At 42.5% G+C, this 22,018-nt stretch overlaps 1 protein-coding gene across 1 annotated transcript in view; it reads right to left on the bottom strand.

The window, feature by feature from the left end:
* Window positions 1-279: 279 nt before the first annotated feature.
* DHX35 (DEAH-box helicase 35) overlaps window positions 280-22,018 on the bottom strand; it is a 90,232-nt gene continuing 68,493 nt past the window's right edge. The window contains exon 23 of the transcript XR_009960049.1: window positions 280-310. The gene's annotated coding sequence lies outside the window, so the exon portion shown is untranslated. The remainder of the gene's footprint in view (window positions 311-22,018) is intronic.

Below are 22,018 nucleotides of genomic sequence, written 5' to 3'. Positions count from 1 at the left end.
AAGGCGAAGATTAGCCGTCATTTGTGTCTGCATCATCTGCCACTACCAACTTACCTGCTCTTTTCTGAGCCTCAGCAGGGCCTCCCGGATCTCCATCAGCAGCACGTTTTACAAGACAGTTACACTTGCTCAGAGGAGCGTTTCCTTAGAGCTGCTCTCGTGTTACACTGCTGCAATGCTGCTTTTGCCCGTAGGCACCGAGCAAGAAGAAAAGAAAGCAGCAGCATTAACTTGCTCCCCAGCTGCCCTTCCAGCTCTTGCAGCCCCTGTCCCTTCACCGGTGTGGATCACTGATGGGGGAACGTCTAACCTGCAAGAGGGCAATGAAATATCAGGCAAATGCAGAAACACAATTTCTCCCGGCTCTCCCCAAAATCCTGACATTAATTGTAGCAGCAAGATCCTGGTCTCAGCAAACCTGTTCAGGAGGCTCGGTGCTTCCCAAGAGGAGAAAGCCTGCGTGACCCAAACTGCTCGCTATTTGTAAGGTCTTCCATGCATCTAGCTGGTTTATTGCAATGGAGAATATTTTTTAAGCTTTCTCTAAAAACATCTTTTTAAAAAATCCTCAGTCAAACAAACACAAGCCGCCCTAAATTGGTTTATAAGGTTAAGTAAGTCCACAGCTGCATATAACATCTGGGCTTTAAAAAAACGAAACAAAGGAATACGGACACAAAGCGTATTCCTACTAACACTTGTACATGTGAATAATTTTACTCATGTGCATTTACCAGATAAGACCCATAAAATCATGTGGGAAAACCCTTAGGAAAAAAGATAGATATCCTGTCATATTTTCATAAATATGTATGTGACTCACACACACGCACACTTTGTTTAAATGGTACTTTTTAAATAATTGCTTTCAATGAAGAAACATATTGGGCCCAATTCTGCAGCTTTTATTTGCAAAACAGCTATAAAGTACCGCAGGATCAGGCCCAGTGCATTCAATTTTATAATTCTTTTCTTACATTCCAATTTTAAAATAAAGCAATTTTTCTCTCTGGAAATTTTGCAATATCTATGAATATTAAACTACTCTAAAATTATAGTGACCTTCAGGTTTTAAATTTGAAAAGAATTCTAGATGGAAGAAATAAATGCAGTGTAAATAACCACTGGATAATTAAATTTATTTTTAAATAGCATCAAAGTTCAGAAGAAAGAGAATAACAAAGAATGTCTCATATAGACATGCACAAAGACTGTGTCTGTATAATTAGTTATCTAGCAGTAACCAAAGTCTTTTTTATATGGATTGATTATTTTTGAGATTGCATCTTGCAAATCTGAACTAGAAATGCTTTTTGTGCAGTGTTCAAACATGAAGATGCCTTTGGTAACACTGCAGGCTGAGGATCCCAAATAGATATTTAATTTAGATTGAACAGGACACTTATGCCATGGTAAATAAATCAGTTTATTAATGAAAGCCTTTTCATTGATGTTTAATGGCTATTCTTTCTATAGAATTGCTGCTAATCCAAAATAAATGTCTTTAATAATCAATTGATATTTGTTTATCATGCAATAATGGTCTTATTAAATCAGAATTAAATGCCTATTAGGAAATGTTAACTTAAAGCTTTAGTATGACTTATGAATAAGGGTACAATTAATAATTCTCTTACTTCTTGAGAACGAGTAACAAGTTAATTGTTAAAATATTGTAATGTGTGTTACGAAACCTCACAAATGAGAATTTTGAACTATTAAGTACAAAGAAGAGATAAATGTTTCTAAGAGGAGATTAAAATTTCTACATTATAATTATTACATTTAGTAGGATTTCTTATACTGGGTTTAAATAAATCCAAAGTCTTTTTGAAAAAAAAAAAAATGTTTGATGACTGGGAAGAAAAAGTGTGTATAGGGGGAATATTTTATCTTCCTTACAGCTACTTGCAGAATAGCTGATCTTTGTTCAATAGATTTTTTCTCCAAAAGCAATGCTGTACTATTAAATACTCCAAAGTTTTTCTTTTTGACTCTTTTCAAATGCATGTTTTCTTTTTTAAAAGACAAGGAAGAGGAAAAAAAAAAAGATTACAGTTAACTCATTTGCTTTAACTGCAAACATATCCCTTCCCATCAGTGTGGCACCTGATTAAAATTCCAGAAATAAATATATTAAGAATCAACCAGTTTCAAAGGAGCTGGTCGTTTTTAAAGAAGACAAGTTTTTTGCAAAATGTCTATTATTACCATTCTAAGGGCTGGGCTGAGTCTTGCCTGTTTTCCTCCGCTTTTCAGAGACTGAAGGATGATTTTTTCAGCGAGAGGAGCGCTGGCGTCAGCCCTACGAGCCGCAGATGCAACCGAGTCACCGACGACTCCAGCCCTGGCTGGTTCCCGCCACCTGCAGCAGCCGGGGAACATCTCGCCGGGGGAAAGCGGTTCCCGAAGGCACCACAGGGCCGCAGAAGAGAAAAGAGGGAATCTCCGGCCCTACGAGTAAAAGCTGAACGACAGACGTTTGTAGGGCTGATGCACGTGGAGGACCCCGGTGCAGGCTTGACGGTGCTCGGTGAAGGACCTTGTGCGTAATCGGGGTGCAAGACGCCCCGGGCAACGCGGGAACCGCTTGCGTTTCACTCGGGGTATTTAGCCACACTGAAGTTCCTTAAAGCAGGCTGCAGGGGAGGGAGAGGATGGTGTGAGAGCAGGTCATTTCTATCCAAAAAATAGCTGTGTTTTATAAAGGAGCTTAAAAGGTTTGATCAAAGCGACACCTCTTTTTCTCTTTTGGGCACCACGCAGAAAACTAGCCTCAAACGCTTCTAACACGTATCTCTATTAACCACCCCAAACACAATCCGACCTTACATTTGTTCTTTTATTTTTTAATGTTGCAAAAAGAAAAGAAAAGGAAAGAAAAAGGAAACTGGGGTCTACAAGTCCTTTCAAACAGCTAGCTGAATTACAAAAGAAATAATACCTGTAAGTAAGCAAAGTACCCCAATAAAACCAGTATTTCCTTGAATCAAAAACCAAAATGAACCCGAACAGAGCTCTTGGTGTCTGTGTTTGCTCATTTGTGACAACTCTTAGCATAGGAGTCTCTTGGCATGCATACCTATAAGAATTACCAGTTAGAGGAATTCTGAATTTAGAACACAAAAATTCAAGTTTCATCTGTGTTTTCAAGAAAGAAAAGCAGAAACTGGGAAACCTATGCCTCAGTCAGACTAAATGAGTAAGTCTAAAATTTGCAGAACAAGGATTAGTCACAAAGTATTCAGCAAGCAATGACCAGAGGAACATACACTCCCCCCCCCCCCAAAAAAAAAAAAAAAAAAAAAAAAAAAAGTTCAGACAGCTTGCAGATAGAAAGAGGATAAATTCTGTTAATGAATTATTCAATATGTGGTCAGCTCTACCTTGGTCCAAATTTATCTTCCACATGAGCAAATACAACTCCCCATAAAGTTCATGGCACTTTTAACAGAAGGTTTACTACAGTGCACACCAGCACGCTCTTACACTAGAGAATGATTTCTCTGGAAGCCTCTATCAAGTGGTTCAAATTTCTAATAAAAATGTTAACTTCCATAAATGCAGAAAGAACTTTTTCGGTAACCAATATTGCACATTCCAGCCCAGAAGTGTTTCATAAACCTTTCAGAAAATGTTTGCTTGTCCCAGTTAAAGTAATTAACAAGCGATATTCCAGACCATCAGCTCCTAGAATCTCGTTGTCCTCTCTGTATGTGAGCTATAGTGTATAAATATATATAAAAAGAATATTTTCTTGTCATTTGAAGCTGCGTGTGTGCAGAGCTATTACAACCAAGCTCCAGTGAGTCAAAAGAATCTCCTCGTCTCTGTAACACGGTCATAATTAAACATTCAAGCCCTGTCCTAACAGCAGTCCAAGCTGGAAAGATCTGACGTACTTAGCACCAGTTCACTCGGAAAAGCAAAGCTTTGCAGAAGCAAGTTTACTCCCTCCGAAGAAAAAGAAAGAAAGAGGGAAAGCAGAGGGGGAAAGGGAAAGCAGAGGGCGAAAGGGAAAGCAGAGGGCGAAGGGAAGGCTATTATTTTTCACAGCAGAATGTTGAATTCTTTCCTTTTATTACAGAGAAATAATTTAGGATCTAAAATGCCTTTGTTTTAATTGAAGAATCCACTTCCTCTAATTCACTGCGCTGGTTTAAATTTTACCAGCTAAGTGTTCATTGATTATGAGGAAAGAGGAGCACTTCAAAACATCATTTATTCTCTTACACATGCAGGAAGGCCAGCGCTTAATATTTGCAGATAGACCTGGTTAGGTTTGAGAGCTTCCTCAACATAGTCAGAGTGTCATATAGAAGAATTATTTGGTCTAACACTGTCTCTGGAATTCAGCCTCCCAGAAGATTTAAAAATGCTACTCTGTTACAATTGTAAATATAAAAATAAAAGTTCAGGTCTTAAAAAACAAAAGCAAATACCAAACAGCAACAATAAATTATGTTTTACAATTATAACGTCCAGAACGTTTACCATTTCAAAATGAATGTAAAAATTAAACTGAGTGAAAAATTAATAAAAAACATAATTTCAAGGTCTCCAAATGGCTTTTTACCCGTGAAGCACAAAAAGCTCCAGTGGAAAGCCCCAGAGCTCCATCTTGTGGCCTTTCTGTTTTTGAGAAGGGAAGCAAATTAAAAATAAAAATAATATTTTGTTATTAAATCACTCAAAAATGCAACTGCTTTTGCTCATATCACATGTAGAAGCAAGGCAGGGAAGAGAAAAAAAAAACTTTTTTCTCTGTTTTTCCTGTGCAATGTCATCTCCTTCTTGCTTAAGGAAACATTCTCTACTTTTTCCTAACCCACAGCCCATTGCAAAACCATTGCCGACAGTAGGATCGAAATTAAATAAATATGTGGTCTGAAAGAGAAAGTTAGTGGACTGCAGAAAGGCTTTTCATAGAGCCAGGAGGACACACAGTCCCCAGCTGAAACCAGTTGGTAGCTGTTAGTTGGGATTACTTCTTTCTCCCCCAACAGTTCCAAGCACCTTCCTTAATTCTGAAAGAAAATGAACATTTGGGCCAGAGCTACTGCATCCCAGGCTCTAAGGTTATTTTCTATTTTTTAAATTTACTATTTGACAATCTTTGCAGTACAACTCCTAAGAATTTCCAAATCAAACATTTCTTGCCTTGCACAGGATTAAAACGCTGCACCAAGTGCAAAGATGACTCCAGCTCCCCTTGCTTTTCTTCCTACAACTTGCTACTTTTGCAGGACTGGCAGTCATGCTCAGCAGTCAGTGGAAAGCTCAAGGCTTTGGCTTTTGGCTTTTCCTAAAAATAAATACCAAGGAAAAAGGCACAACTAGTTTATCTAAATTAGAGAAGAACTTCTAGCTCTGTCATGATAAAATTAGACTGTTTCATGACTGCAACATGCAGTTTTGCTGTATTTGAAGAGGCAAAAGTCTTCTTTGACTTTACTCAGACATTGGATAATGCAGGCAAGTCTACTCCTGTAGGCTTTTGCAATGTGATTTTTTTTTTTTTTTGGTTACCCTGAATCAGTAACAGATTGATTAATCCCAACTTAATTGTTGTTCGCCCACTCTGAAACAGGATCCTCCTTATCAGGCTATTCATCTGTTTCCCACAGCAAATCATGCCCCAAACCCAAATCTCTACTCTGTGCTCGGTACAATCAAGGGGCATCCCTGAAGATATTTTAGGAAGGTAGAGAAGTTCATAAATCTTTGAGTCTCATTAATTTAAGACCAAGCCATGAAAAAGAAATGCAAGTTCTTTTAGAAACATCTTCATTATGTGATAAAAAGGTCTGGCACCAGACCTACAATGCAACGTGCATCTTATCAAAATACCCCCGCGGTGAAGCAAATGGATCCATGAATTTGCAATGAAGTAAGAGGTCTTTTACCTCCAGGTGACTAGTTCGAAACTGCTCCAATCGTCACCTAGGGTCACTGTCATCAGGCAAGCTATTCTATGGCCCGTGCAAAATGAGTCCTGCCCAGACGTGACTGTGGCAGGCTTAGATAGACCAAGTGCTACTTTTAATCTAGTTAACTGGGGAACTAACCGCAGTGAAACTAAAGAAGCAAAGGTGGTACAGAACCTCAAGGACTCACTCATTGGAGACGCCTCTTCCTCTAATACTATTTTACCTGGACTGGTTATACTGAAATGAGAAAAGAGACCTTGAAAGTTAGCTAGATTTTATATACAAGTCTACTAAATGAAATAAAGGTGTTAGAAATAAGCCATAACTGCAAGGTTTGATGCAGAGTAGCAGGCACAGAAGAGACACATTTTCTCAGCCAGCAGGTGCAAAGGGAGCTTATTCCCTCCTCAGCTTCATCAGGATCCCACCATCACACAACCTCCAAGAGGGACCTGGGCTCTGGTGCCTTTCCAAGAGAGAGCAGAGCAGAAACAGCAGGATTCTCTGCTAGCCTTTGCACAGTTGAAGGTTGGCCTAGAAACAGCTGGCTCAACCACAGCTAAAAATAATCAGCATCCTCCTATATATGATAGGAATCTTAGGAAACACATTGTTAAGTTCAGGAAAGGTCTAGTGGCCATTTCCCCAAATCCATTCATCTTCTAGCACTAGGTCATGCAACCCTTACTCAATCTGGGACAGGGCTTTGCTCCTTCAATACTTCCACTGGGAATAACACCACTATCTCGGGCAACAAACATGTATGAAAAGGAGCAGGGGAGAAGCAGAAGGATGAAGTGCAGCTCCAGAGAAGAGAAAGGACCTCTGCAGAACTAGCCTAGGCCACATCACCTGCAACCTGAAGACCACAACCAAGCAGAGTAAAGCAAAGCAGAGGAAAGGGAGACTCAAGGAGACATCTAGAAGAGAAAGAAAGCAGCACTCAGAGTTTTTTTGTTTGTTTGTTTGTTTGTTTTTTAAGAGGAAACATTTCAAAGCTCCAAGGCAGAGGAGCTGAAGCAAGGGATGAGCAGGCAGCCACATGTCACCGGGATGACATTCATGAACATTTTGGAGGATTACACGAAGGGCTTGATCAGGAGGGGAGAGGAAGCCCACAGAGGGGTTCAAGATCAGAGCGGCAGAAGGAGCCATTAGTCAGCTAAGCACATTACATGCCACAGCAGGACAGCACGAGCAAGGCCCTGACTGCAGGTGGATTTTATAGTGCTTGTCTGATTTCTCAAGCCAAACTCACTCATTGCATATAAGGGACAAGTTCAGCTATAGGTATATTACTAAATAAATCAGAACTTTCTAACTATCTTTGTGGATTATGAAAAGAGAAGAAAGAATCATACATTGTACAGACGCGAATTTTTGGTAAAGAAGCAAACAGGATAACAAGGCGATGTATGTATTTGCATCTCTTTTTCACGGACTCATTTATACAACAAACTGCATTTATTTATATTTCAAAATTACTTTCCATCAAAAAAAGAAAAAAGCCCAGAGAAGATACAAGAGTTGACTGACATCTTATTTCTCTGTGTTTGCATTTTTTTGCCATGCAGGGCATAATCTGGTTCTTAGGGAGTTAATGCACCTGCCATTCCGGTGCTGACAAGCACTTTTTCAGAGGAACATGGAATTTTTTTATTTATTTATTTATCTAAGGAGCCTTGAAGATTGTACTCGGGAGACTTCTTGAGTAGTGCCAATAACTAGCAGGTACCAACACATGTACATTTTTGACTGCACTATGATTGATGGTGCTTATTTGTGGCTTGCTGCCTAAATCTCTCCTTTTCCTTTGCCTTGTGTCTGTCTTTCTCACTAGGGTTTGTTGTTGTTGTTGTTGTTGTTTTAAATAATAAAGACACTTTAGCCATTTGGACTGGTGGGGAGGGGGAAGGCACACAGAAGGAATGATTTATCTATTGCCTCTGTTTTCTTTAAGCTGCTCTATTCCACAGAGAACTTCAAAGTAGTCAGTGATCAGAGGAGGGAAATCAAGACCTACTGGTAGAGAGGACTTTTGTCTGAAGAACAGGGTTGGAAGGAAACCCACCTTCCAGCTTTGTTCCTCCCTCGCTTGCCTTCCCATACCTCCACCACATTGGAGGGGGTGTGCAGAGTCCCTCTCCCTTGTACTCCTGCCCCCTCAAGTCACAAGATCTCACAAATTCACATAGAAAAAAATCAGTCTCGGTTTCCCCACTCCTTCCTTCTCTTCCCCTCCTTGCAGTTGGGGATTAGGGGGGGAACAAGTCCACACAGAAGACACAAGGCTCTAGCAGTTAGGGACTGACAAAACAGCAGAAGGGTGTAAATCCAGCCATCACAAACACCTGACTGCCTGTCCGCCCTTCACAGGCATTCATCCAACGATGAAGATGGTTTTGGTATTTCAAAGGCTTACAGTGAATACAGACAAAGCTTTAAACTGGATTCTGTTTCTCCTCAAATTCCACAGATGACTAATTGCTTTTATTGCTTTTTTAAACCTTCCACACCTGCACGACACACTGGGGAGAAGCAGAGGAGCGCTTTCCGTTTCTCTCGCACGCAGGTTAACATGCTACTTTTCTTTCAAAGGAAGAAAATTGAGCTGCTGAAAGCTTAAGCATCAAGTGCCTGGCAACGAGACAGATAGAGCAGTAGATCTACTAGGAGATCACTTGGACTTTGCTGAATCCAAGCAGAAGTAACTGCTTTGCTCCGGGTCACCATACGGGAGGTGTTTGTGCCAGACCGGTCACTCAGTGCGAGCTGAGTCGCACGGCCCTTCGCTGCTTCTGCTCGGCACCCTGACAGCACCGCGCACGAACACCCGGCAGACGAGACAGGGCGCAGCGCTGAGCCGCAAACAAAGCCCCAGCCTCCAGCTTCGCAAAGTTCAAAGCTACCGACACTTCGTCCCAAAGGAAAGCCTGGAAGGAAATCAAAAGCCAAATGAGTTTCGGCCAGCTACAGGGGCACCTATTTCCGGTGCTTTTTACGAAGACATCTACACGTAGATGTGCACATGCAATACACATGTATTACACACCATTCAGGCAACACTTGCCGCAGCATTGTGGAAATCCAAGGCAAAACAGCTGTACTTGATGCTGCACTGCTGTTTGCAGCTGGTTTTGTTTTTCCCTGAGCAGCACATGCCAACCTGGCGGAGCTGAGCTCCCTGCTTGGAGTGAAGATGCACAAGTGTGTGTCAACTGAGATGAAAGCCGGTTGCCGGCCGGGGATGCCCACTGCACACGAGGAAGAGAGGAGACAAATACCTGCTTGTCTGATTACAGCCAAATTCAGCCTTGCGTAACTGCCCTCTCTATAGGGATTAAAGCAATATTACAGACCAGGTCCAACGGGAAAAGACAAAGGAGAGATGATTTCCCACTTCATTGATTTTAAAGGGACACTGTCACTTTAGGACTGAAATGTATATAGATGCAGAGAAAAGGGAAGACAGCACTGAGTATCTCCTGGCAATGAGCTGAACACCTGTAACTCTGGATAGCATCGTTCCCAAGGTAGAGGAAACTACACTGCTGAGGGCTGCATAATAATTAACACTCGCATTTAACGACGGTCAGTTAAGCATCGTTTCCACGCACGGTCGCTGCGACCCACGCGCAGCGGCAGGCAGAGGCCCGCAGAAAGCCCGTGCTGGAGAACAGCCCAGAAGCGCCCGAGAGCCGCTCCGGGCCGGGCCGCTCTCCGCGGCGGCCGCCGCTGCTGCGGCCCGGCCCGGCCCGGCCCGGCGCGGCCCGGCGCGGCGCGGCGCGCTGCCCCCGCCCCTGCAGCGCTCCCGGCTCCCGGCCGCGTTAGCTAACGCTGCAAAGCGGTCGAACACTACCACCTGCAGGGACGAGGAGAAGTTGCAACGAGTGCCCGGTGGCTGGAAAAGCTGCTCGCCCAGCTAGGGTGGGCCTGGTGCACCGGCTGAACCAGGTTTTGCTCCGCTGAGGGCTGGTTAATGAGGGCGCTGCTTTGAATACGAGCCCCAAAGCAACCTGCGAACAGCCCCAAACCGTCCCCAGCACGCGCAGCCCCGACCGCGCAAGGAGGCACCTGCGGCCGGAGACGCTCGAGCCGCGGCGGCCCGCGCGGCACCCCGGGTGCTCCGCGGAGACGACGGGCGCGCCGGTGAGGGCAACGCTGCACAGAGACCCCGCGAAACCAGCTCAGAGCCAGCAAGAATAACTGAGCACGAACGCAGGCTCGAGAGTCTAGTTTCCTGGCTAGCTTCAAGAGAGGGAAGATTTTAGAAATAAATCGGGGGGTAACACTCAGAGGAGCATTGTGACCAGTTCAGCTGGGCTACAGACGTGTAGCAAAGGAGCCCTCGATGTGGTGGCTACCTACGTATATATTTCTTGGTAAAAGATTTTTCTCTATAATGTGGGAAATGCAGTAGCAAGCTACTTCATCACCAAGGATGAGATTTATTCCATTCACAAAACACTTTCAGAACCACGACTGAAAGGCATTTATAAGATGCATATTTTAGGCCATTGCACTATCTCTTCAAACTGGAGTGTGGCAGGGTGCTCACAGGTCTCCCCCAGAAGACATATCCACTTCTCAACCAGTTTATTTTCTCTCACTAATACCTAAGCAGCAGCAGCAGCAAGCAAGCCCAACTAATCCTGTCTGCAATCTGCAATAATGTCAGCTCCCCTTCCTACTGAGATGCCTAACGAGACAAGATGAGACTCACCAAGAGTTGCCAGTAACTTCATGAGACCATCAGCAACCCTGAAATTGGAAAAAAGCAGACCAGGAAACAGTCCCACATCACAGCTTGTCTAGTCTTTTCACATTTCCATTCCCTATCAGAAAAATAAAACAAACCCTTATTTCCTTTTGCCCTGCTGATCTGAACCATACAGTTCGTCTAGTAGGGACACTGTCCCTCGCAGTCCTTAGTAACATTGAGACCTGATCTCAGGTGGGGTCTGTGGTGCAGGCTCTGGTAGTTAGATGGCAATCGGGGGCAGTAATCATAACTGCAGGAAGAGTTATATTTTCACCTTCTTTTCGCTAGAAAATATCATCAGGCTAACGGGAGACTCAGATCAACACTGCTGTTCTTCCTGGTAAACCCTGCAAAAGTGGAAAAGGACACACATACTTAATTTTAAAAGGTGGAAAAAAATAGCCACAGCTACTTTAGTGATAGCTTGCAGCAAGTGAAGTGTTGTTTAGGGACAGGACAGTTCCAGAAAAAGGGCCATGCTTCTTTAGCTGTTAATTTGTGGTGCTTCCCCTAAAACCGCCACCACACTGATCCTAAATAGCTGCAGCCACAGCATTTACTGCGCATTATGGCATCTGAGAAAGTGCTGACAGGGACAGCTGACAACCGCTCTGCAATGTAATTCACACCATAACATCATCTCCCAGGCGCTTGGGTTTCTCATTGAAAAATTATGCGATGCTTTTTTGGAAATCCAATGTCAATTTATTGGTACATAGCCTGCAATAAATAATGAGGCTTCCAGCAAATTAGCTTTAGCTTAATTCTTTTTCAAACTTTTTATTAAGTAAGGTCTGTCTCAACTCCTCCACTCTCCAAGTTAAAACTGAATGAATTCTTCAGGTTTAAGAAGTATGTTTATTTTATGATCTACCTCTGTCGTCTCCCGCATCGGAGTGACTCACTCACTATGTAACATTGCTCTGACACCAGTCTGCTCAATTCTGACACCCCAAAAAAATGTTTTTAGTTTCTTTCACAATATAAAATGCATCTGTAGGTCAGAACCTATCAGGAATTTACCTCTTTGTTGAATAGATTGACCTGAGACATTCCTTACATCAAATATTTTACTTTCTCTAGACTGTAGTTTCTTTGAGGACTGTTCAATAGCAGAATACAGCCCCGCTTCCTGGCTTAAGCTCCTAAGCACTGATTTACCAGTATCAAGCCCTATACAGTATTTGTCATGTTGAGTCAGAGTTTCGTCTCACTACATTTTAAATCCACTAGCAATGACATGATGCTGTAGACAAAGAAAAAAAAATCCTCAATGCACGTAGATAGCTTCAAGGAGGACTGCTAAGGTCTGCAACCAGCTAACCGAGACTAGATTAATGCCAGCTGCATCTGCCACCTAGCATCAAGGAGGCAGAGTGAACCCTGAGTGCTATAAAGCTCCCAACAGTGCAAAAACCCAGTGCTACAGGAGCCAGGGCCCTCCTCGTCCAACAGCAAATCCAGTCCTGGGATCAACCCTACTTCAGCACATCAAGCTGCAAACGTTGTGGTGGTTGTAAAGTTACCTAGCTTCATTTAAAAATAAATAAATGGAATTAATTACTGCATTTGAACCCCAAGGTACATTTCTCTACATATGTTGTTTGGATTAAGTGGCACAGGAAAGGAAGGAGCACTTGCCTAGACCACACATTGAGTTACAACATGCAATAAGCATCAGAAACTTTGAGGATGGATAGATCTTTGGTTGATGCTTTGGCCCTGCCATGGGTCCTCTTCTCCAGGGATTTCTCTTAAGTCTGTAAAATTAATAAGAACAACACAGAGATGTTATAGTCTAGCCTGGTGGGAAAGCAACTGTGGGGATGTGTTTGCATGGGATGGTACAAAATCAATCCAGTGGAGTCAGAGGCTCAGACTGAATAACACATGGAAACAAAGACCAGAAAAGGAAGGGGAAAAAAAAGGCTAATCCTGTGATTTAGTAAAATTTGTCCAAATACAAGCCAAAATGTCCAAATATAGACCCAATCTTAGTATTTTATCTATGCATTTACAAAAATACCAGGAAATCGAACAAGGGAATCCCTACTAGACCCAGACTTGTTCACGGTTCCTTTTACTGAACCTAATATAAACAGCAAAGGACATTCCTCAAGCAGCGCCTTGCCAGAGTCTATAAAGAGATCTCCCCTTTTATTTGTCACAGGAACCATCTCCCTGGGCCCTCTGGGAAATCATGCAACCAGAGGCAGGAAACAAAGAAAAAAGGATATTTAATTCATCCAGAGATTAAAAGACTTCTCCACCTTCTGCAGCTTTGCACAACGTCTTCAGTGTCAAACTGCTGGTAGAGTGTTCATGTAGTAAAGCTCAGTCATTCCTAGTAAACATACATTTTTAATATCCTAGGAAATGAGTTATCTTTAATATTAGACACTATACATTCAACTGAAGCTTCAGATTTTGTCCAAAATAAAGTTTTGCAAGAGTAGACGGATGCATAATTTGAAGCTGAAAATCAAATCTGAGTGTACTTTCTAGGAGTGCCTTTAAAAAAGTAAGTGGGAATTATCATGCTCACTTGAAGCAAACCATAAACCCATGTTCTATTGAAGAAGGCATCTCCATCCTCTTCTTGCCTCTGCACTCCCCTCACCTCCAGCCCTACAACAGTGAGTCAGATCAGCTTAAGGCAAGGAAAAACATCTCTTTTGTTTTGGTCAGGCCGGTTTCCAGCAGTATTCAAATCTCAGCAGAGTCGCTAGAGCTAGTGGGAATACACAGACAGTGGCAGGAGGAGCAGGCAGCACCACCTGGGACTTTCCTTACCCAATTATGGAGCCACACTTTTAGGAGGTTTTAGGTTTTAGAGGACAGAAAACTTGCCTGTGCTAACTTTAAAAAATGACATATTATACAACAACTTTGTAAAGCAGATGAAAATGCTGATTTAAAACAAAGATTGTTTTAATATTCTAGATAAGAAAGCTGAGGCACAAGTATTTCTTTACAAAAAAGCCAGAGCAGAATCTGTGCTCTGCAATCCATGCAGCATCCAGCAAAACATGCTACCGGGGAATCTGGTGTTCCTTCAAGCCCTTGCTCCCGAATTATCAAACTGTACACCAAGAAAGTCTCTGTAAGCACCAACATCTCTGCAGCCTGCAGCCCACCAAGAGCTGTTCTAAGGATGGAGCACATGCTCAGCTCTGGCTTTTGGGGGTTTTCTCCAATCCATCAATCCATTTCTACTATTTTGACACTTTTTTTTTTTTTTTTTTTTTTTTTTTTTGCTGCTGAACATGACAGCCTTGTACATTGACGTTGTATAATACATTTAGTGTAGTTTAGCGCAATTGCTGGTCCACAGCATTTAAAGCTACAGTGCTCGTTCAGTCTGTATCAGTTTAACATGCCAGCACCATATGGCATTCTATAATCAGCTGCAGCATTGTACTTCAAACCCAGTGCTGCATTTATAATATTATTGTATGCTGCACAAACACCAATATTTAGAAAGAAAAATGTCCTTTTTATTGGACTCCTGCTGATATCCCAGCTGTTAGCCAACACATGCAAAGAGTTTCTCTCTTTTTGCATTCAAAAAAAAGAGCCTGAAGCATTTTTAAAAAATCTTACATCTGAAAGGTACATTTTGTGCTGCCCCAGTAGGTCTGTATGACTGAGTTAAAATGCGTTTTTTTATTAGATGAATTGCATCATTAAATTGCATTATAAAAACTAAAAATGCACCATTAATTTTCAAAAACAATAGTAAATACATCTCATTTCTGATACATGATTCTGCATTTAATTTTTGCCCTGGGCCACATTTTTCTAACAGGCTCACTGTCTTCCATTATGCAGACTACACAAATGGAGCTAAATTGCTGAAGTTGGGGGGGATTGGTTTGTTGCGGGGAGGGAGGTACTGGCCAAACGTCTAATGTGAAAATAAATGAATTTCTAATCGGCTGTTGCAAAAAGAAAAATTACTTTTTGATCTCGGTTCAGCCAAGCAAGAATCTACCTAGCTCAAGTAATAAGATACAATGGCATTGTATAGGATGCAGAGAGAGACAAAAGGCGAGACAGAGAGACAGACAGACATGGCAGTAAATTAGGTTAGTGCATTCAGTTCTGTATGAGTAGCATTTCTTAATTAAATGGACAGAAGTTCCACTGAACTCGAGCCTCATTGCTGCAGGGTCTTCACCATTAATGTATCTTCAGTTCTGCGCATCCATAGATCACTATTGTTTGGAAGGGAAAGCGAGAATTAGATGCAGCATATCTTGCCTGTATGCCAGCAGCTGAACAAGGGATAGAAGAAGAAGACAAACAATAATCTTAAAACTTTTAAATGTGTCATGAACAGGGAAGTCAACCCTTGCAAAAAGTCTCAAAAACCTGGTAGAGGCTCAGGACATGCCTACGTGTCTGAGCACGTGCCTGTTTGCTGAGAGGCCTCCTGTCCAACTAGTGCTCGTGCTTTCCAAACCAGCCCACATCACAACACTGCAACTGTCTTCTGTTCAAAAATGTCCTTCAGACTCGAGGTCAGCTCCCCAAAATACTCCAAATCAGGATACGGGCAACTCCCAAAGTCAAGATTGGAACTGCATGTCTAACTGAAGCCACAATTTTTCTTTTTTCTTTTTTCTTTTTTTTTTGGGGGGGGGCAGGTCAAACTGCAGTGGTTTTTCTGCCTCGGTCTTGTCACTCTCCCACTGCCTCCTTTACCTCCCTGCAGCTCCCTGAAAATGTCCTCCGTACTCCATCATTCCCCCAGCTACTGTGCTCTGGGCCATGCCACAGGCTGGTCCAACTGCACGATCAGTTTTCACAACACCTCCTTCACCCCAGCTTCTGTGCTCCAGGTTCCACCTCCTTCTGGCCAGAAAGACTCTACTGCCTAACCCTGTGTAGATGAGGAGCCAGCACCTTCCTGCTCATCATCGCTAACGTAGGCTCTCCTCATGAGCCAAGGTGACCCTCACTGCATGGGAACCGGACAGCCCCATCGGGTCTTGGATCCAAATTTGGCAGAATGGTATCTCCCAGCCCAGAGGCTAAGTCTACGTTACCAGGTAAAGCAGATCAATACGAGAGGATCTGTAGAGCCAAACAGTTGTTATTGGGGACCTAATAACCACATTAGAAACAAGTTAGGGCTTTTTTGCTCCAGATCACTTCTAGCATGGTCCCATGGACTAAATGCTCCTTGATAGCTGCAGTCATTAGCCAGACTCTTAAAGTGCATTTTCCATTTCAGTCAGTTTTAAAGGAATTTAGTTCAGACACTCTGAGACGTGAAGTGAGCCAAAATGCAGTAAGTGGAGACAACCAAGAGATTTGCTTCAAAAGTGCTTTCCTGATCCAAACTAAATCCCAACTATAGATGCACCCAGAAAACCCCTGGCTGCCCACCTCTCTGAGTCAGCTAAACACAGAGGAGAGATTGGCAAGAGTACCAATAAATGAGAATTTAATGTTCTTCAGAGGACAAGAATGAAGAATCAAGCCCTAGGCTTGAAGTGCTTTACTAGTCATTTTCTTCTGCCATCACCCTATCAAAAATTATTCTTTTTTTTAAATGGAAGCAATGAAACCTACCTAGTAAAATTGACAGAAGCTCTGCTGTTCAGGACTATAACTGTAGAATAATGTAGCAATATTATGAGGTAGCTAAGGTTCAGTATCATTTTGCACATAAAGAGGTTGTATCCTGCTTTATGTAGGAAAAGCACAGACTAACTGTATAGAATTATAGCATCCTCTATTTAACACTATAGTAAATATCTTACAATTTAAATTACTCATCATCTTTATTTTGGGGCCAATGCACAATAAAGTCCTATACAGTGAAAGGTCCTTTTCACTCTCAAGAGACAGGTCAGACTGTGGGAGACAGGGAGAGGGCACACAAACCTCGCGCTCAGGCAGTCAGAGGTACGTCAAAAAGTTTGCGCTGCGTTTTGTTGAGGTTAGTAGAAATTTAAGGGAAAACCTCAGAAAGAGAGGGTGGGAAAAGGAAACAAACAGGAAAGGAAACAGAAAAGAAAAGAAAAGAGGCAATATGGAAGCAAATGGAAAATCTGAAGTGATCTGCTGTTTCTTTTGAACTGACTAGTTAGTTTTAATATAGACACACACACAACGCACACAAGTCAGGTGTTACTCCATCCCTGCCTGCTGAAGCAGCCAGATGACTGACGGTGCTTTACTGCTTATGTTAACGACCATGCTCCCACCCTCCGTCCCCGTTATATGCTGAGCGGTCTGAGGCATCTTTTTTACACTCCCCATGGACAAAAAATATTGACCACATTAGCCTCTGATAGCCTTGCCATACTTGCAAGGGAGCCACTCTGCTCTACGCATTCCCCATTTGAAAACTTCTGTGTCGGAATAATTAACACACAACAATTTTATGCTACAAGTCAACGATACGAGTAGAATCACATAGAAAAGTCTATGCTCACCCCGTGAAAGTATTCAAGATTAAAAGACGACAATCTTTTCTGCGCTGGGATGCGACATCTTAAAAAAAAACAAAAAACAAACAAACAAACAAAAAAAAACCAGCACTTCACAACTTTTAGTCTCAATAGACATGCCAGGCTTCAGAGAGGGAAGGACCTGTTGCTATTCTGTATGCACAGAGTCAGTTAAGACCCCTCTTTGGTTTGAGCCCTTCTCACTACTGCAATAAACAAGCTCAAGGTTTTAAATCATGAATACTCTCCATAAAATTCAGAGAGAAGTAAAAACCAATTCCATTGCCTCAGAATGGTAGGCAGCCTCAGATGGTAGGACACTGGATGCAGCCTTCCCGGATCCCACTTCAACATCTTCCATAATTAGACCTCCTGGCCTGAAGCAGATTATAAAGTGCCTCTCTGGATCAAAGCAGAAATCTAATTCAATACAATCTAAGAAACCTTCCAAATGAAGGTATTACTCAAATTGATACATTCTGGGGAGAAATTCATGTTTCAAATTATCAGCATTTTCCCCAAACTAGTTTTTACTAAAATATTTCTGACTAGCTCTGGATATGAGGGACACTGATGGACTGTCAAAGTTGGCAGTGAGCAATCAAACAGCAGCACCAATTGGGACAAATAAAAGAGAGAGATCCGTATGTGTCTTGGAAATTAGTGGCCAAGGTCTTGTCTTTCCACTGCCCTGACACTCCCATGCATTACAGCAGCAAGGCTGGGACCAAAGGTAAATTAATGCTTGTGCAAACCTAATTACTCAGCTCTCTGTAGATTGGTCCACATTAAACACAATATCTAAGTCAAATGCAGATGAAAAGCAAGTTCCCTGCTTTGGAGAGCGACTGTAAAGCAGCTCAACCACCCTGTGTGTACTAGCTGCTGCAGTCCCCAAAATACATGATTTAAAGTCAATGGCATGTATGCACAACTTATTAGTTACTAGCCCTCCTATTTAGCATGTGTAGAAGAATATTTTAAAGAAAAATAATTCCTAGACAGAAAAACCCTATCCTGGAATTCAGGCAAAACAAATATGACAAAGTTAATCATAAATTATTCTTAAAGGTAGAGGGATCATTCTTTTTCATAACACACCTCAATCCCATGCCCTGCCAGCCCCGATCTGATGATGTGTTGCATATCTCTGATGAAGCAAAAATTAACAAAGACATCAGACAAAAGTCCTTGTGAGCTCCTCCCTCCAGTCACTAAATAAATCATTCTTTCAGGCAGCAGCAGATTCTTGCAAATCTTGTGGGCACTTGTGAAATGAGAGATTTTGCCCAGATAAAAACCTTCATAGCTGGTCTGAGCACCTCACTCAAGCAGAGGGTGCTTCTGGACACAGCTTTGTAAACTGAGAGGAAACCAGGAGCTAAGAGCTGGGTATGAGAGAACTTGGCAGGGAGCACTGCAACCATCCATGGTATTACAAACCTCTTCCTAGTCCCACAGCCTGAGCCATGGCTGGCTTCAAGATTATGCTGCACATACAGACAACTCACATGGACAGGGTGCAATAAGCACAGCTTCTCTAACAGGACATGTTCAACTTGGTAAGCTATTCAGCCCCTTTCTCAGAAGCTCTGTCAAACGGAAAAGTTAGAAGTTGCCTTAGATAACAGGTAGGACTTTAAACAGTGACCTCGTAATGCTCTACTGCCCAAGGCCCCATGATCAAGAAAAGCACCATAAGCAGATGTGACTGGTTGCAGCACTGTAACGAACTTGCAAGCTGTGGGGCAGCTGGGCTTTGCTAAAATCCCTCCCATCATTCTACTAGGAATAATTCTGCGGTAATAATGAAACACTCTCCTCCAAAATGTCAAGTCTAATATTCACTAGATCATTTACGTTGTTTTACTAGCTTATAGCAAACAAACTGGGTAGCAGCAGAACAAAATTGGGTAGTAAAAGCACTGGCAAAAAGTTATAATCTGCACATTCAAGCTAAACAATCATGAAGAAATGACTTAAAGTAGATTTCAGTATGCAACAGCAATGTGAAAGATAGCAGAAGTGTGAGCTGAATTTTTGGGAGGGCTAGTGCTTTAGGACCTAGAGCATACAAGAATCTCTCTTTCCTTTCAAGAGATCTTTTTCTATTCAGTGATCAGTTCCAGCTGCCTCTGTACAGAGGAACATGGGTGTCTGCACTCTCCCACAGCTTACTCTTGCTGTTCACTATGGAAGGGGAGTGACTTATTCCTCATGTTGAGCCTCGAGAAAAGCGTGTGGGTAGCCATTGGCTTTAATGAGATCTGTGGCTTGCTTTGAACAAAAAGAAACATCTTTAGGTATAGAAATATTAATGTTGTTTGTGTAAATTATCAAAGTTTCTCCATGCCAAAATGATCTTCTAAATCAAAAATCGAAAGAGAAAAAAAAAAAAAGACGACTCACCATCGAAAGGCAAAATATCCTGCTGATACGTTTCTTAACAACACAGTACGTTCAGTCAAGGAATCTGTTCTTATCTCTTCAGAACCGCAACATTTAGAAAACAACAGGAAAGAAGGGCAAGGAGGTAATTTGGATACACTGGGAAGACATACAACAGCCCAGTCTGAGTCCTACCAAAAAGGGTCCACAAAGCATCTACTCCACTCTCCACTGGCCACAAAATTCTCACCCGCACCCTCTAATGATCTTAAAGAGCTCTCACACAAATCTCAAAAGCCACAAAATAGCATACCGCAAAAGAAAGAAGGCTGATCAGCAGCCTCTAGATCACTGAATGGATTTTTTTTTTAAGCAGGCACTCTATTTTTAGAATGCATATTAATTACCCTTAAGCAGGTACAAAATCAACCTGTTTACTTCTTTGAATCCTTAATGGTAGTTGCAAGCAAATAAATCCAGTTAATGCAATAAAAGGATTTATTGTCACCCAAATTTACACCAACAGTTTAATCATAACACCTTTTCATCTGACAGACTTTCTCGAGAACAATTTGCCCCACAATTTGTCAGCAAGAAAATGGCCTTATATAAATGCTGGGAGAAAATAAATGCTAATACGTGGAACAGTCTTTCATTCTTCTAATTGCCCAGGGAGCTGAAGGGAGACAGACTTATTTACTCACAGTAGGAAGTGCGCTGTAATAAATTATCACCATTATGGGCCTAAATAAGTCCCTGACAGTGACAGAACCGAAGGTGGACGGGAAGCGAGGGAAGGCAATGGTGTCCTGAAAATTTACATGCCAGTAAGTGGGTGTGTGAGGACGTGTATATCCACGTTAGCAATAACAGCACCAAGGTATTAATATTCAGTATCCATATGGGAGCCCTGTAAGACATTGCCTGCATTTTAAAGAGCCTCCCAGCATTAAGTCTTTTCTGAAGGGATAAATGGCAGAGGCTATAATACGAGCATCCCTCTCGCTGCATTGCATGCTTGCTGGAGGAGTGTCTAACGCTGGGTGACCGTGCTGTCCACCAGCCCACGCTGGCTGCTCTCACCACCTCCTCATTCAGCTGCAGTCATCCCAGCCCTGTGCAAAACCCCAGCTCAGACCTGCTCTTCCCTTTCAGACCCAAGATGATCATCCCCTTCTATCCAAGACAGCTTGCATCCATCCTCTGTTCATAACATCTTTTGCCAACTGGTGGTAGCTGGGATGGACGGGAGGAAGCCTTGGAGGCAGGAGCAAGCAGGCTGGGATGCACTAACTTGGCAATGGTGGGGCCCAAAAGGAGCCACTCATGCCAAAGGCAGATCCTCCATGCTCGACTCCAGCCCCTGGCTGTCACAGGCCTTTAAAGATGAGCAGGCTTGTGTTGGGAATCCAGGTGCACATAGAGACTTCTCAAATATCCAGTTTAAATGACTGGAAAACTTTCTCTGCCTCCCAGTATTCCAGATACACATTCGTTAACTCTTTCAAAAAATATCTAGCTACAATAAGTAACTGGAGGTGCTACTGGCCGGTCAGCAGCCAGATGAGCGAAGCAGAAGAAAGGAGCAAACACAAACTCAGTATTCCCAGCCCCAGACACACCCTCCTCCCTCAACTCCACCTTCTGGGGACCCTCATTTTTTGTAAAGCTCAGATACGAGCCAAGGATCCCGAAGTCTGTCCTTAAAAGGTGATTTTGCCTACTGCCATAACAGCTGGCTAGTGTTGCTGCAATGAAGACAAGTGTTGGGTATTTTTGTCCCCCTATTATTACTATTTCTTTATTTTCTTTCTTTCTTTTTTGTTTTCTTCTTTCCCTTGTGTCCCTCTCCACAAAAAAAAAAAAAAAAAAAAAAAAAAAAGTCCCTCATTTCTCTGAAACAAATTGCCCACAGCTTGCTTTCCCATACATCACAGAGTGAGGACCAGGCCTTATCAACGTTGCTCTGCTTTTCCCATCTATTACCCGGTTTGTTTGCACTTTTATCCCATCGTCCTTGCACAAGGGAGAAAACATCCATCATCTGTACATCTGCCCGCTGTCACAGGGCTGTCAGCACTGTGACAGCCAACATGACAAAACTGTTGTAACACTGCACCAGCTCTGGGGCTCTAAGTTGAGATTAAACAGCACGGGAAAAAAGAAAAAAAAAAAAGGAGAAGCAGATTTAGCTATGGACAGTAAAAATAAAAAAATTAAGAACAGCACTGTGTGCAAAGAGAAGAGGGGAGGAAGGGGAAAGTGGAAAACAGCAAATAATCAAGTGAGGGGACAGGAGTATGAGCTTTATTTTCAAATGGGAGGTGTCAGAGAGCTGAGAGAAACTGCGATGTGAATTTGTTATCCATCTCGGCTGAACATCACCGAAGCAAACAGGGTGCCACGGAGATTTACCCGTATGTCACCAGCAGCCACTGGATCTCCCAAAGGAGAATGGCATCTTTCAGCAGCAG

Source organism: Rhea pennata, chromosome 16 (genome assembly GCF_028389875.1).
Source record: "Rhea pennata isolate bPtePen1 chromosome 16, bPtePen1.pri, whole genome shotgun sequence".
Classification (NCBI taxonomy): domain Eukaryota; kingdom Metazoa; phylum Chordata; class Aves; order Rheiformes; family Rheidae; genus Rhea; species Rhea pennata.
Note: the sequence above shows the minus strand (reverse complement) of the source record. Positions and strands in the feature narration are given on the sequence as shown.